General features: G+C 35.1%; 1 pseudogene; it reads left to right on the forward strand.

Annotated features, from left to right (window-relative positions):
* The first annotated feature begins 7,201 nt into the window (after window positions 1-7,201).
* LOC117704421 (ribosome biogenesis protein NSA2 homolog pseudogene) lies at window positions 7,202-8,001 on the forward strand (annotated as a pseudogene).
* The last annotated feature ends 7,685 nt before the right edge of the window (window positions 8,002-15,686 follow it).

The following is a 15,686-nucleotide window of genomic DNA, read 5'->3' on the forward strand; positions in this document are numbered from 1 at the left end:
AGAGATAAAAGGATTTATCAGCATTCATGAACTAAAACTATGAATTGCTCAATTTCTCTGAATTTACTTCTGCGGTGGGCATGCCTACCATGTTAAAGGTGTGTAATCTTTCTCAATCAAGGAGATAGAATATGACCTCTCAGATTTATTTGTATATTCCCATATAGCTTCCAAACAAATAATTATAAAAATACAACCTAATTATTTTAAGAACCTCAAAAAATGGCAAGAAGAGATGGCTATGTGCAGGTGTACAGATTCATAATTACATATTAATCTACACATTTTTAATTAATCATTCCATCCATTTATATCTCAAATGATATTCTGCTTCCTGGTTACACCTCCACAAAACCCCATCCCACATCTGCCCTCTCTCCCCTTCCCTTTGCCTCTACAAGGATGGTCCCCAACTCACCCAACCACTCCTGCCCCACCACTCTACCATCACCCTATGCTGGCACATCAAACTTCACAGGACCAAGGCTTCCTCTTCCACTGATGTCAGACATAGCCATCCTCTGCTATATATGTGTCTGGAGCCAGGGATCCCTCCCTGTAGACTCCTTGGTTGGTAGTCTAGTCTCTGGGAGCACTAGGTAGTCCTGCCAGTCAACATTGATCTATACATTTTTAACAAATAAAAGGCTTAAATACTCACAGTATAACCATTCAGTCTCCTCAGGAGGTCAGCCAAGGAATGACAATCAGGCAAACATGTAAATCTATAGACACAGACCACATTTACCATTTGAAATTTTTGCTATCCTATAGAGAAGCTTCAGCTCAAAATTTAAATGTGCAAATAGAGATTCAAAGTGGACTGACAAGAAACTCAATCATCAGGTTCCTTCACAACTTGAGTTACACTTTTCAAATTTCTGGATAATATTGTATAATCAACTATGCATACAAAAGAGTATAACACATATCTTTTTATATTTGATACACAAATCAAAAGCAATGGAAGAAAAGGATAAATAGGTTGGAATTTATAGAAATTAACTATTGAACCTCAAAATACCATATGCAAATTGAAATAAAGCACAATGGAAAATTGTGAAGCATGTTGTGAAACACATTATATCAGAAAATGTTGAGTATACTTTAAATGTATTCTAACATATTTGGACACCTCAAATTGGCCTTGGTGAATTATAAAATTGACACAAAGTAATGTGGGAAGGAAAGGAGTGGATCTGGAAAGAGTTGGGAGAGAGAGGAGAAAAAGATTCAAAATGTGTTGAACATTTGGTTTGGTTTAGAAATTTTATCTTTTTTAATTATATATTTTATTTATTTACATTTTAGATGTCATCCCCTTTCCCTATTTCCCCTCCCTAGAACCCCCTATTCCATCCCCCCTCCTCCATTATGCTTTTGTACCACTTAAATTACAAGCAAGTATTCAGGTCAGATCTAGGTTGAAGGTATAGCAATACAATAAATGCAAATAGTGAAGGAAGAAGCAAGACAATAAGCACAAATAGTCAAAAAATAAACAAGGCATTAAACCTAGTTACATGAACACTCCCATGATCATTGTTTCTAAGGGTTTATCAGGATGACCAAAATATCTGAGCCAACTTCCCTGACTTAGCCAAAGTCATTTTCATGTCTGAAGCCTACTTCCTTGTTCTAGCCTAAAATTTAGATTGCTGCCAGGAATTACTTCTTTGTTCTAGCCTAATATCGGATTCCTGCCTGAAGCCTATTTTTTGTCCTTCGCCAATGTCATATTTATGAAAGGCAACCCATTTCCTTGTCCTTGGCTCATGTCAGATTATTGTCTAACAGCCTCAAAGGTCCTCTGCTTCTCCCCCATTTTTATTTCATTAACAAGACTGAGCTTCTTTTAGGTCATTCTAAGAATGCCTTTCTTAGCTGTGATAGAATATGCATTATCAAAAGCAATGCACTTCTGTCTTAGGTTGGAAAGGCTCTATGCAGAATCTTACCCATTTTTCTTGCCAGCCTTTTACTTTAATAACTCTGTCTGGGGGTCCATTTTCATTTTCAAGCCATATAATTTGGCTGCCAACATGTTGGTTTTGTTAAAGATAAGCTTTCAGTTGATAGGCAAAAAAAAAAAAAAAAAAGTATTCCCAGGATAAAAAGGACTAGAATGATCAAGCTATATATGCCATTCTTGAAGCTTAAACAAAATAGAAATACTGACCTCAGGCCATGGGTAATTTTATCAGCAGTATCTGCCACATAAACAATCAGCACAGTAGCATTCTTTAAATTCATAGCCATAATATGCAAAGTTAAAACATTCAGAGAGGTGTTAGAATTATGCCAAATGCACTGCAAGTGTCTATAAACTTTTTTCTAATTATAATGACTACCATTGTAAATTTTAGAACTAGCATGAATCCAATGGTATTTGGCCTGACACTTGAGATGGCTTCTTACTCTTAAATTCTGAACCCCCTTTCAATAATTTGAATAGGATAAAGAGCATCAATCCTTTGTTCCAAATGCCTATCTAAATCCTCTTGTATATTCAATACATTAGTAACATGTTTTTGCTAAATGATTAACAAAATTAGCTGTCTTAACTTCTTGTGTTAAAACAATTGCAGAAGCAGTGGAGCAATTAATTTAATTAAAGCTGTTGTACCAGCAATAATCAAGCCCACTATCCTCTTGCTTCTGCTTAAAGCCTGACTCATTTCTTCCAGTACTTCCAGGCTATTTTTAGAATACCAAGATTCTGTGATACTCAGGGCACTAAAACAAAAGCTTATTGATAGACCTCCTTAACTGATATTCTGGATTTCAAAACACAAACATAATTAGAAAATGTGCAATCAATGCAACTTACATTAAATACTGTAGAAGAAACAATAGTAATTTTAACTTGACAATTAAAAGAGCCTTAACACATGTGCTAACACCTGTTTAAATCCAGGTCCTGACTCAATTTTATCTCTTGCTGACATAACATTATAGAGAACTGCAGCTAATTTCAAAAATGTCTCTGAAAATGTCCAGAACAATCCTTTGAACTGAAGACTGTTATTTTCAACACAGGATTGATTTCTAGACCAGTCCATGATTGAGTCTGAATAACTTGTCACATTTAAGAACAGTACAAGTGTCATTATAACTTCTCTTTTTGATTCTCTGTTCCACAAGGTCTAAAAACTTGAGGCAAGGCTGCTTTTCCCATCAGTCGTATAGGTAAGCAATTGTGAATTGGGAACATATTCCAAATAAAATATTCAATAATAAAAAAACAAAAAAAAAGAATAAAAAAAACAAATGAACAAAAACAAACCAGATAATAGACCTAGATATCGCAGTTGAACATTTGAGACTTTTAGGCAAGAATTTAACATTACACATATTACTGGGATTCCTTATAATGGTCAAGGACAAGAGACTGTGGATGGGGCCCATCGTACTTTAAAAGAGTATCTTCATAAAATAAAAAAAGGGGGGAGATATATCCCAGTACACCACAACTTTATTTAAGTAATTCTCTTTTTATTTTTTATTTAAAATTTTCTTTTAAAGAAATATGGAGGCCAAGGAACTTTCTGATGAGAATCTATGTTACTCTCCAACTAGTCATACTTATGCATAAGTAAAAGGAAAGGATCCACTTATTGCCATAAGGCATGATCCCAATCAGGTATTAAATATGGGGGAAAGGGCATGTTTGTGTTTTTTCTGTAGAAATTTTATCTTATTGATACTAATTATTTTAAGTTTGTGTGTTTTGATTTTTGATTCTTATTTTACTTTGCTTTCTTCTCCATTTTTAAAGAGAAAGTAGATGGAGTTTAGTTCTTTTTTAATTTATTAAACTTGATCCCCACTCTCAGAGATGCTCCGCCCATTTTTCCTCCCTTCTTCCTCTGAGAGGTTGGGGACCCGGTAGGTATCTGCAATTTTGGTGCATCAAGTATCTGCCTGAAAAAGTGCATCCTCTCTCACTGAGGCCAGACAAGGTAAGCATTGTTGGGGAGCTGATACCACATTTGGACTTCAGCCTTAGGGAGAGCCTCTGCTCCAGTTGTTGGGACTAAGCTGCACATATGAGCTACATGTGATGGAGGCATCCTTCAAGCCTGTGTGTGTTCTCTGGTTGGTATCACATTTTAATGAGTGATGAGCTTTGAACCATCTAAGAAGACATGCGAGAGTACAAAGAATATGATCCAAATATATTGTGTAAAAGTCAATAGAATTTTAAACAATATTTGCAAAGAATAAACTGTCTACAAAAAGTCTGATGATTTAACAAGTGTTGAAAATTACAAGTAAAATTACAAGTAGAACATATCAAAAGGAGTTCATTTATAAGATTTTAGAAGAAAATATATAAGGTTAAAAGACCATCTCACAATGTTGAGTATAATGAAATAAGTACTTATTAGAGTACATACAACATCCAATACTAAATTGCCACACAAGGGTGATTGTACAAACTGAAAAATGCATTTACAAATATATATGTGCAGCTAACAGCATTTTTAAAAAACAGGCCATAAATTTGAAAGATAGCAAAGAGAGGTATATGAGAGGGTTTGTATGGGGAGGGAGGATGAAGAAAGTAGAGGGGAAAAAGAAAATTATGTAGTTCATCACATTTTAACCTGAAAAAATAAAAAAAATAAGAATAGTCAAATTTGAAAATTTGCAAAATACACAATTAAACATTTCTCTATGCTTCTTATAACAAATAACAGGTAGAATGGCACCTAAAATCAGCAGTCTTCAGAGAAATTCACCTGAAACTATAAAGTAACACACACTAGGGTAGCTTTAATGAAAATTAATATTGATTAAATGGCTAATATTGATAGCCATTTTGAGAGAGTGTGGAGAAATGCAAATCTTCAAATATCATGGGTGGAAATAGATACTAGCTGAGTTATCTCAGAAAACAGTCAAGAAGTTTACTCAGAAGTTAAAACATGAAATAGTTATATAATCCTGATACTTTACTCATGTCAAGTTAAGCAGACAGAACATAACAGGAAATGGCATGAATAAAATGAGAGCTTAGGTTTTTTTTTTTTTTTTTTTTTTTTTTTCATTATGACACCAGTTACATCGCATACAGGCATATATAACAGTTGAATAATGGTACTTGAGGAAAATGTTTCCCTGATAAACAGTCCAAGAAAAGAGAGAGTATATGCCTTTATCCATTCATATTCACGTAACATATGTTATTGTATTTACTTTTATTATTCTGGCACAAAATTATTTCTAGTTTGATTCTAGATTGAGAAGATTATTCTGCTTCTGCTTCTTGTCTACTTTCTCCTTTTACCTAGACTATCACTTTTTCTGCAATAAGAAAACCTGTCTTCTCTTGAGGATACTCACTTCCTGTTCTTAAGCATGTGAGATGAACTTTCTCTTTAATCAACCCAGTCATAGGCATCAAACTTGCTTTGAAATGTTGCTGTACTACCTAGACTGACTAAGCAAGATACCCTCTATAGCAGGTAGCCTAGTGATTCTTAAACTCCATTTGACACTTGCCATGAGCCGGGACAGAGATGGCCTTATCTTGTGGAATTAGGCTCTATTCATTCTTTTCAGAAACATAAAATTTAGAAAGAACGCCAATCAAAGCATCTCACTGCATTCCTTGCTTCTTGGTATACTGTATATCTATAACTTTCTCTTTCTGGACAAAATTTTAAGCCTTCCCTTTTTGTTTTTGGTTTCTTTCTGATCATCTGTAATTTTTTTCTAAAACAAACATATATATGATGTTTTTCTGTTAAAAGTCAGTTGGGAGCTGGAGAGATAGCTCAGCAGTTCAGGGCTCTATCAGCTCTTCTAGAGGACCTGAGTTTGATTCCCAGAATCAGCACGATGGCTCACAACAGTTTACAGTCATCAAATATGTAGTAAAAATGTTAAAGAATCAATAATTTCCCTAAACCCATAGAGCTTATTTAAAGTATAAGCTCTTGTATAAAGAGGAAATATGATTGCACACACACAACAACAACAACAACAACACAAAACAAAGCAAAAAGGAAGTGTACTCCTGTGCAGAATATAAAGTCTTGTTAAGAAGTACTGTGCACTCAATCTCATGTCCTTGGGAAGATAAGCAAGACACTGAATTCTGTTTCCCTACATACTAAAATTACAGATTGTATTTACCCTGTCTCATGGAATGAAATGAAGTCATTCCATGAAACATGTTTAATTTAAAAATTAGGCAAGGTTCTAGGACACATATAAGTATGGTCCATAAGTGATCACAAAATGTTCATGAATGGAAGAGAACACTGTTTAGAAATCTGGAGTCAGGAAAGTGGGGATTCAAGAAATGTTTGATATTTTGGCTTGCAATAGAATGAAATCCAGGCAAGAATAAAAAGAGATACACTAACTTGAGTAAAAAGTCACCAAGAAGACAAATTCATTTTAAATTTTAGCAATGGGAAGAACCAGTTTGACTCTATAAATTCAATGTAATAAAAGAAGCCTCTACTGTATGTTTATGTGAGTGTGTGTGTGTGTGTGTGCGTGCGCGCGTGCGTGCGTGCTTGTGCGCATGTTCCTAGTTGCAGTGCTGAACACAAGGAGAAATATAGATGAAAAGACAAAATTCATGCCCTTGAAAAAATTCCAACTTAGTTGAAAATATAGACATACACACATATTATTTTTTATTAAATATAGAATAAGAAAAGTTACTAGAGGGCTTGAAAGCAAGGAACTGTTAAGACGCATGAAGGTTAAAGGAAGATCTTCAAAGAACACAGCGAGTGAGCTAATATGGGTGTCTCCAGTGTCATGGTTCTCACACAGATTCTGAAGAAGCAGCAGAGTTGATGCCCCATTTGGCAAGGAAAGTATGCTTATAATGAGAAAAACAATTTTTGAAAATCTCTGTTAATAGTAAAATATTTGTAAAAGCCAAATAGAAAAGCCAAACTGAAAATGAGATATCTGAAATGAAAATTCAGGCAATTAAATGCTATGATTTAAAGTACCCATGGCCTTCATTATGATGTTTTATCACAACAGAAAAGGAACTAATATGTACACACACAAATTAAATTATATGTACAATACAATTGAGAATAAAAATTATAGAACTGCCTTTCCAGTTCCGGCTTGAGCGAACCAGGCTCGTGGGCCAGTGACACCCAGAAATTAAGAGGTTTTTGGAACACGGGAGGTTGCGGACGGCTGCTCTGCAGCTGTCATCATGCCACAAAATGAATATATTGAATCACACCGCAAACGATATGAATATCGTTCGGCCTACCATGAGAAAAGGAGAAAGAAAGAAGGTCGGGAGACGCCTTGAACGTTCAAAGAAGGCAAAAAAAAAAAAAAAAAAAAATTGGCCTGAAGGCTAAGCTCTACCATAAACAGTGCCATGCGGAGAAAATACAAATGAAAAAGACTATTAAGATGCATGAAAAGAGAAACACCAAGCAGAAGGATGACGAGAAGACTCCACAGGGAGCAGTGTGTGCCTACCTGCTGGACAGAGAGGGGCAGTCAAGAGCAAAAGTACTTTCCAACATGATTAAGCAGATACAAAAAGAAAAGGCGGGAAAAAGGGAGGTCCCTCTACCCAAAGTTCATGCCCAAGGAGAAACAGAAGTATTGAAAGTTATTCGAACAGGAAAAAGAAAAAAAGAAGGCATGGAAGAGAATGGTTACTAAAGTCTGCTTTGTTGGTGATGGTTTTACAAGAAAATCACCTAAATATGAAAGGTTCATTAGGCCAATGGGTCTAAGTTTCAAAAAAGCCCATGTCACACACCCCGAGCTGAAAGCGACTTTTTGCCTGTCTACACTCTGTGTGAAAAAGAATCCACCATCCACATTATATACAACCCTGGGTGAGATCACCAAAGGTACAGTTATTGAAGTGAATGTGAGCGAGTTGGGCCTTGTGACACAAGGAGGCAAGGTTATTTGGGGAAAGTATGCCCAAGTTACCAACAATCCTGAAAACGATGGGTGCATAAATGCAGTCTTGCTGGTTTGACAGTGACATCAAACAAGTCATTCCACTCACTATGGAAGACTACATGCTGTCAGGAAAACCCCATCACTGTGACCTCTCTGGACGACCATGCAGCCTTACCCCATGTGCAGTCATCAAGAAGTATCTATTAAGGTGTAAAGGAAAATGAAACACTGCCCTATTTTACAGTTGGTCTTTAGTTTGGGGGCCTAATGACTTACATGTTAATAAAATTTAGTGACTGAGTAGCAAGTATACAAAAGCATACTAAGCACTAGGTATGCAGCAATACAGGTTACTTGAAAAAGCCACCAGCGTAGCTGAAAGTTCCTGTAAAGGTCAAGTATTTCCTATCTTGATGCCATTAATCCTGAAACATGGAACATTTTAAACACATGGTAGTGTTTAAATTCATAAAATATTACATTAGAAGTCTGAAAGAAGGTAAATTGGGTGAAAAAAATTCACAACTCAGGTTGTCACTTGTAATTAATGCTTTATGTGGCACTTTCAGTGAACTCAAATGCACTTCCACCATTTGCTATATTCTAAAACTGGGGAGTGCACTTATTGAGAATTGGCTTAGATAATTCTTGACCATGTACCAGTGACTTGAGATGTGGCAGCGAATTTAAACTGAAGGTCATGATTTGGGGTTGTAACTTAATCCACGTTCTTAAGAGTGTATATGATATTAATCCGTAATAACCATATTGCTTTAAATTGTTTAGTTTTTATAAATCTACTTTCATAATACAGGCAATGTGATTAGTTGTGTCTTTAACAGCTAATGATTGAATTTAATCATTCAATGTCTAACAATATCTAAACACATCTTTATAAATGAAACTCGGAGAAAAGAAAATTTAAAACACAAAACTAAACAACAATCACAAAATATAAGTGTAAGTACTATTTTTAAACAGTAAGAGGGAAAAAATAATGTAGCAAAGAAACAAACCATAAATTCTCCATAAGACTTGGTCCTCTGAACAATTTATTTTAAGTTTTAGAATATACAAGGATAATAAAGGAAAAGGAAGGCTAGTTCCTTGGAAATGACTGACCAGTAAAGACAGAATCACTTGAGGACCTTTCTTATGCTTTCTTAGATTTTACATTTTCTACCAGTAAACATGGGCAATGTGTATTTATTTGCCTAAGTTATGGTGAAAGGAAGTCTGACTGACTTAAGGTAATCAGTGGGTATTGCTGAAGTATGTTTGCTTATTTTTTTAAGGATTAAAAGCAGCAGACTGCCTTACACAGGGCAGGACGTGTTAAAACAAGCCTGAGTTTACAACAGACTGTGCCCCAAACCCCAGCTTGCTAATGGACACAAAGGGCAAACGCGACTCTCACATACAGTTACATATGAGCAGGATCAGTACAAAGTCACTATTTACATCAGAATCTGTTTCCATTGCTGGTGTGACCACAGCTTAGGTGATTCCAAAGGAGAGAGAACCTTAGTTGGTAGACCGGCTTGAAGGTCACTAGGTAACACTCTGGTCACCTGTTCAAAATAGACCATTAGTGACTAGAAGTCCTCCTTAGTCTCTGCAAATCATTGGAAAAAGGAAAGTAGACACGCCAGTGGAAGAATGGACACATGGAGAAGACTGACATTCTAAGTCATGCCATTTGACTTTATTTAAAAACATCATAATAGAATCTCTTTAAAAGTTTTAAAGGAGCTTTACAATAAAATTCTTAAATTAAAAAAAAAAAGAATTATAGAACTGTAGAGGTTTTTTTTACCTCTGCTTTTGACTATTTATATAATCCAATTTTACATAGATAATACAGTGCTGCTATAAGAAAAGACTTTTAAGAGTTTGACAAATAACATGTCACTTGGCTATGTATATTTTTCTTATATAGTTACAACAAATTTTGATTTTTTTTGATCATAAAATCATAATTTTTACTTTTTAACACAGGGGTTATAAACACAAAAATGCAAGATGTGGGGAAGGGGATGACACAGGAGCATAGGTGTTCAGGGGGAGTACATAATGAAGGCAAAAAAAAGAAAGAAAAAGAGAAAGAACAAAGTTTGGTAGGTAGGGAGATGGGGAAGATCTGGAAGGAGTTGGGAGAGGAGAAAATGTACAAAAAATTTTTAATTAAAAAAAAAAGGAAGAACTTCAAAAAAATACAAAGTACCCATGGAAGAGATTGACTTTCCCACTGAGCAACCTGTGCATCACTGTTTTTAAGGGGGGATAAATGTAGGCTTAGATTTTTCAAAGCCTGTTTTATTTAGGGTACTTAAATGCTACAATCTCCCATCTATCCCACAAATCAAATGTGGGGAAGATAGATAGTAGGACAAGGGGATTGTGGGCCTGTTTAGAAGTAGTTCTTTGGGGCCATTCCAGTCTTCACTGTCAGAATATCAGCAGTCTAGTCCAATGGCAAACACAAAAGATAAGTCCTTAGCAGTGGGTTCAGCAGAAACTGCAAGCTCCACTACATCAACATAAATCAGTGGAAGGATCATCTGGAATACCATGAGAAGTTCTTTGGTGTGTTTCTCTCTACAAGGTAAGGGCCAGGAAAGACCAGCAAAGCGTTGCATGGCCAGCAAAGACCAGGAAGTGTCATATGGCTAAGGAAGACCAGGCATCCAAGCATGTCTTTTCACTCTCTGTGGGGTTCTACTTAAATTCTTTCCAAAAATCATATGTCCTCTCAAGCAGCTGCTTCAGTAAAACATCCTCTCTCACAAGATAACTTGCAGGAAACATCACGTGACACAAATGAATTTTCAAAGAAAACAGAATTTTCCACTTCAGTTAACCCTGCAGACATGACTTGGCCTACAGATTAGCACACATGGATGGATTGCAAAGATCACGAGATTGAGTTAAATGTTAGTGTTTCTATCTGTCCTCAGAATGAAGTCTCAACCCCTTAACTTTGCATGACCTGGGCCTCTAGAATTATAGGAGATACATTTCTGTTTGTATTCAGTCTTGTGTGCTTAGTTCCAGTGATACAAACAAAGTTAATAATAACAGAGTTGGAATAGAAGACAGCTTATAAAGATGCATGTCCTCAAAAGTAAAAAATGCAAGAATGAACAAAATTCAGAAATCTATGAGACAAAAGTCAATGACTTCTATAGCGAGATTAGAATCCTTAAAAGTGGGCAAAAAGATAATGAAGTAGAACAGTACTTGACAAAATGGCAAAATACCACCTCAAAAACCTCATGTTTTATGTCATGGAGACATAAAACATGCATCTTATAGATACAAAAAAGAAAAACATGAGGGAAGTCTCCTTAGGCACATGAATATCTAATTTCTAAAAGCCAATGGCAAGAATTGGGGACAATAGAGAGAAAGAGATGATACATGGGAGGATAAATACATGATGATGATGATAGATTAGGTAGATGATTAGGTAGATAGATAAATAGATAGATAGATAGATAGATAGATAGATAGATAGATAGATATTATAGATGATTGATGAATACTTGTATACATACATGCATAATTACATGATATTATGTACTTATGAATGAAATAGAAATAGAATGAAATAGAAATATCAAACTTCATAAAAAGAAAGACTGACAACTCCTAAGGTAATACATAGAAGCAAAATGTTTCTTTTAATAGTGGCAACATAGAATTTATGAGGTGTCTTTGAGAAAAGCCTATGAGATTATAAATGTAACAAGCCAGATTATAGTGAATGAAAAATTGCTTTACTTCTTATCTGATATATATAATGGTAATTGAAAGAAGAATTAAATAAGTACTACAATAAAAGATAAAATGAGACTTTAAAAAGACTGAGGCAGTCATTTGTAAAGTACTCACTTATAACACAATTCTGCATATTTCTAATGTACAAATAATATTTCTAAACTGAGCAGCCAAAAGTGTCACATAAATGTGATGTCATTACTTCAAGATTTTAACAACAATGTAAGTGCTAATCTGACAGGCTTCTCTGTAGCAGCTTGGACAATGACTCCATGTGATCTGTTAATTTATTAGAAAGAGTGAATAATGTTCTGAGAGTATAAAAAGTGACACTGTGAAGAATTCATCAACAGAAAGGAACCTTTCATTATCCCTTATTATCTCTGGCTTCTGGCCCTATGTTTTTCCCAGCTGGCAACCATAAAAGAGTTCATTTTTATGCATTGCATTTTTGTTAGTGGAAAATATTTAGTAGGAAAATGATCAGTGGAGATAAGGTAGATAAAGTACTAAGATTCATAATGTTTTAACTAAAATTTTGTGTGAACGACTATGGAAAACCATAGTGGTTTAAATAGAAAATACATCATTTGATTTTTCTGCCTTACATCACACACACAGAGAGACACACAAACAGACACACACACAAACACACACACAGACACACACACACACACACACACACACACACACACACACAAGTTAATTTAAGGGACCAAAGACTTCTTTAAAATGAGAATATTTATTATACAAAGTTATTGTTTAAATTACAGAATGAAGCTCTGTGGTATTTAACAAATACTAGAATGCTTTCATCTTGAATGTCAAACTGAAAGTCATAGAAATTCCAGTAAACAAACAAGTAACAGTACAAATAAATAGCAAAGATATAGAAAGAAATTGGGAACTTTTCAGAACTAAATGCAGTATTGTAGAGCAAATTCTAGGTGTATGGGTTTATTTCTGGGTCTTCAATTCTATTCCATTGATCTTCCTGCCTGTCTCTGTACCAGTGCCATGTAGATTTTTTTTATCACTATTGCTGTGGAATATAGTTTGAAGTCAGGGATAGTAACTACCCTAGAAGTCCTTTTGTTACTGAGAATAGTTTTTGCTTTCCTGGGTCTTTTGTTACTACAAATGAATTTGCAAAGCTCTTATGAAACTCTGAAGAATTGAGTTGAAATTTTGATGGGGATGGCATTGAATCTCTCGATTGCTTTCAGCAGGATAGCCATTTATACTGTATTAATCCTGTCAATCCATGAGCATGAGAGATCTTCCCATCTTCTGAGATATTTTTTGATTTCTTTCTTCCAAGGTTTGAAGTTCTTGTCCTATGGATCTTTCACTTGCTTAGTTAGATTCACATCAAGGTATTTTATATTATTTGTGACTATTTTGAATGGGTATTGTTTCTCCTATTTCTTTCTCAGCCTGTTTATTCTTTTTTTTTGTTTGTTTTGTTTTAATTTATTTTTTTAATTTTTGGTTTTATTGGATATTTTATTTATTTATTTACATTTTAGATGCCATCCCCTTTCCCCATTTCCCCTCCCTAGAAGCCCCCTGTCCCATCCCCCCTTCTCCTTTTTGCTTTTATATCATTTTAATTACATGCAAATATTAAGGTCAGTTCTAGGTTGAGGAACTACCAATACAATACATGCAAATAGTCAAGGAACAAGCAATATAATAAACACAAATAGTCAAAGAACAAGCAAGGCAATAAACAAAATTCCCTGAACACTCCCATGATCATTGTTTATAAGGGCATATCAGGAAGACCAAAATATCTGATCTAACTTCTCTGTTTTAGCATGTCTTTTTCATGTCTGAAGCCTACTTCCTTGTTCTAGCCTAAAATTTAGATTGCTGCCTGAAATTACTTCTTTGTTCTAGCCTAAGATTTAGATTCCTGCCTGAATTTACTTCTTTGTTCTAGCCTAATGTCAAATTCCTGCCTGAAGCCCAGTTCCTTGTACTTGGCCAATGTCTTATTTCTGACAAGCAGCCCATTTCCTTGTCCTTGACTCATGTCAGATTATTGTCTAACAGCCTCAAAGGTCCTCTGCTTCTCCCCCATTTTTATTTCATTAACAAGACTGAGCCCATTTTAGGTCATTCTAACAAGAATGTCTTACTTGCCTGTGATAGAATATGCATTATCAAAAGTAATGCACTTCTGTCTTAGGTTGGTAAAGCTCTATGCAGAATCTTACCCATTTTTCTTACCAGCCTTTTAATTTAATAACTCTGTCTGGGGGTACATTTTCATTTTCAAACCATATAATTTGGCTGCCAACATGTTGATGTTGTTATAGACAAGCTTTCACATCATGGGCAAAAATAAAATTATTCCCAGGACAAAAAGGACTAGCATGATCAAGCTATATATGCCATTCTTGAAGCTTAAACAAAATAGAAATACTGACCTCAGGCCATGGGTAATTTTATCAGCAGAATTTTATTAGCAGATGCCACATAAACAATCAGCACAGTAGCATTCTTTAAATTCATAACCATACTATGCAAAGTTAAAACATTCAGAGAGGTGTTAGAATTACGCCAAATGCACTGCAAGTGTCTATAAACCTTTTTCTAAATATAATGACTACCATTGTAAATTTTAGAACTAACATGAATCCAATGGTATTTGGCCTGACACTTGAGATGGCTCCTTACTCTGAAATTTTGAACCCCCCTTTCAATAATTTGAATAGGATAAAGAGCATCAATCCTTTGTTCCAAATGCCTATCTAAATCCTCTTGTATATTCAATACATTAGTAACATGTTTTTGTTAAATGATTAACAAAAGTTGGTGTCTTAACTTCTTGTGTCAAACCAATTACAGAAGCAGTGGCACTAGCAATTAATTTAATTAAACCTGTTGTACCAGCAATAATCAAGCCCACTATCCTCTTGCTTCTGCTTAAAGCCTGACTCATTTCTTCCAGTACTTCCAGGCTATTTTTAGAATATTGAGGTTCTGTGATACTCAGGGCACTAAAACAAAAGCTTATTGATAGACCTCCTTAACTGATATCCTGGATTTCAAAACACAAACATAATTAGAAAATGTGCAATCAATGCAACTTACATTAAATACTGTAGAAGAAACAATAGTAATTTTAACTTGACAATTAAAAGAGCCTTAACACGTGTGCTAACACCTGTTTAAATCCAGGTCCTGACTCAATTTTATCTCTTGCTGACATAACATTATAGAGAACTGCAGCTAATTTCAAAAACGTCTCTACAAAATCTCCAGAACAATCCTTCGAACTGAAGACTGTTGTTTTCACTACTGGCTTGATTTCTAGACCAGTCCATGATTGAGTCCAAATAACTGGTGACATTTAAGAACAGTACAAGTGTCATTATAACTTCTCTGTTCCACAAGGTCTAAAAAATTGAGGGAAGGCTGCTTGTCCCATCAGTGGTATAGGTAAGCAGTGGTAAGTCGATAACATATGTCCAATACAGCTTCCCAGTCACCATTGTCAGGGAACTCTTCGAGCTCAAAGGTCAGTTTCATTCTTTTTCTGGCATCAGATTGTCTCACTTATCGCTCTGGCAGCCACTATGCTTCTTCAGCATCCTGCAGAAAAAAAACAAAAACGTGCCCTCTTATCCATACTAAATACCTGATTAGGATCATTCCATGTGTCAGTAAGTGGATCCTTACCTTTCACCTAGGCATAAATATGCCTAGTTGTAGGGTGCCATAGACACTCAGTAGAAAGTTCCTTGGCATCCAAATTTTAAAAAAAGAAAAGAAAAAGAAAATGAACATGATTTAAATAAATTTGTGGTGTATGAGGATATACCTCCTCATTTTTTTATTTTGTGAAGATATTGTTTTAAAGTTCCATAGGCTTCTTCCAAAGTCCTTTGTCCTTGAGGATTATAAGAAATCCCAGTAATATGGGTAATATTAAATTGTTGACAAAAAAACTCAAAAGTTCAACTTCAATAGCCAGT

The sequence above is a fragment of the Arvicanthis niloticus genome, chromosome 2 (assembly GCF_011762505.2).
Source record: "Arvicanthis niloticus isolate mArvNil1 chromosome 2, mArvNil1.pat.X, whole genome shotgun sequence".
NCBI classification, from domain to species: domain Eukaryota; kingdom Metazoa; phylum Chordata; class Mammalia; order Rodentia; family Muridae; genus Arvicanthis; species Arvicanthis niloticus.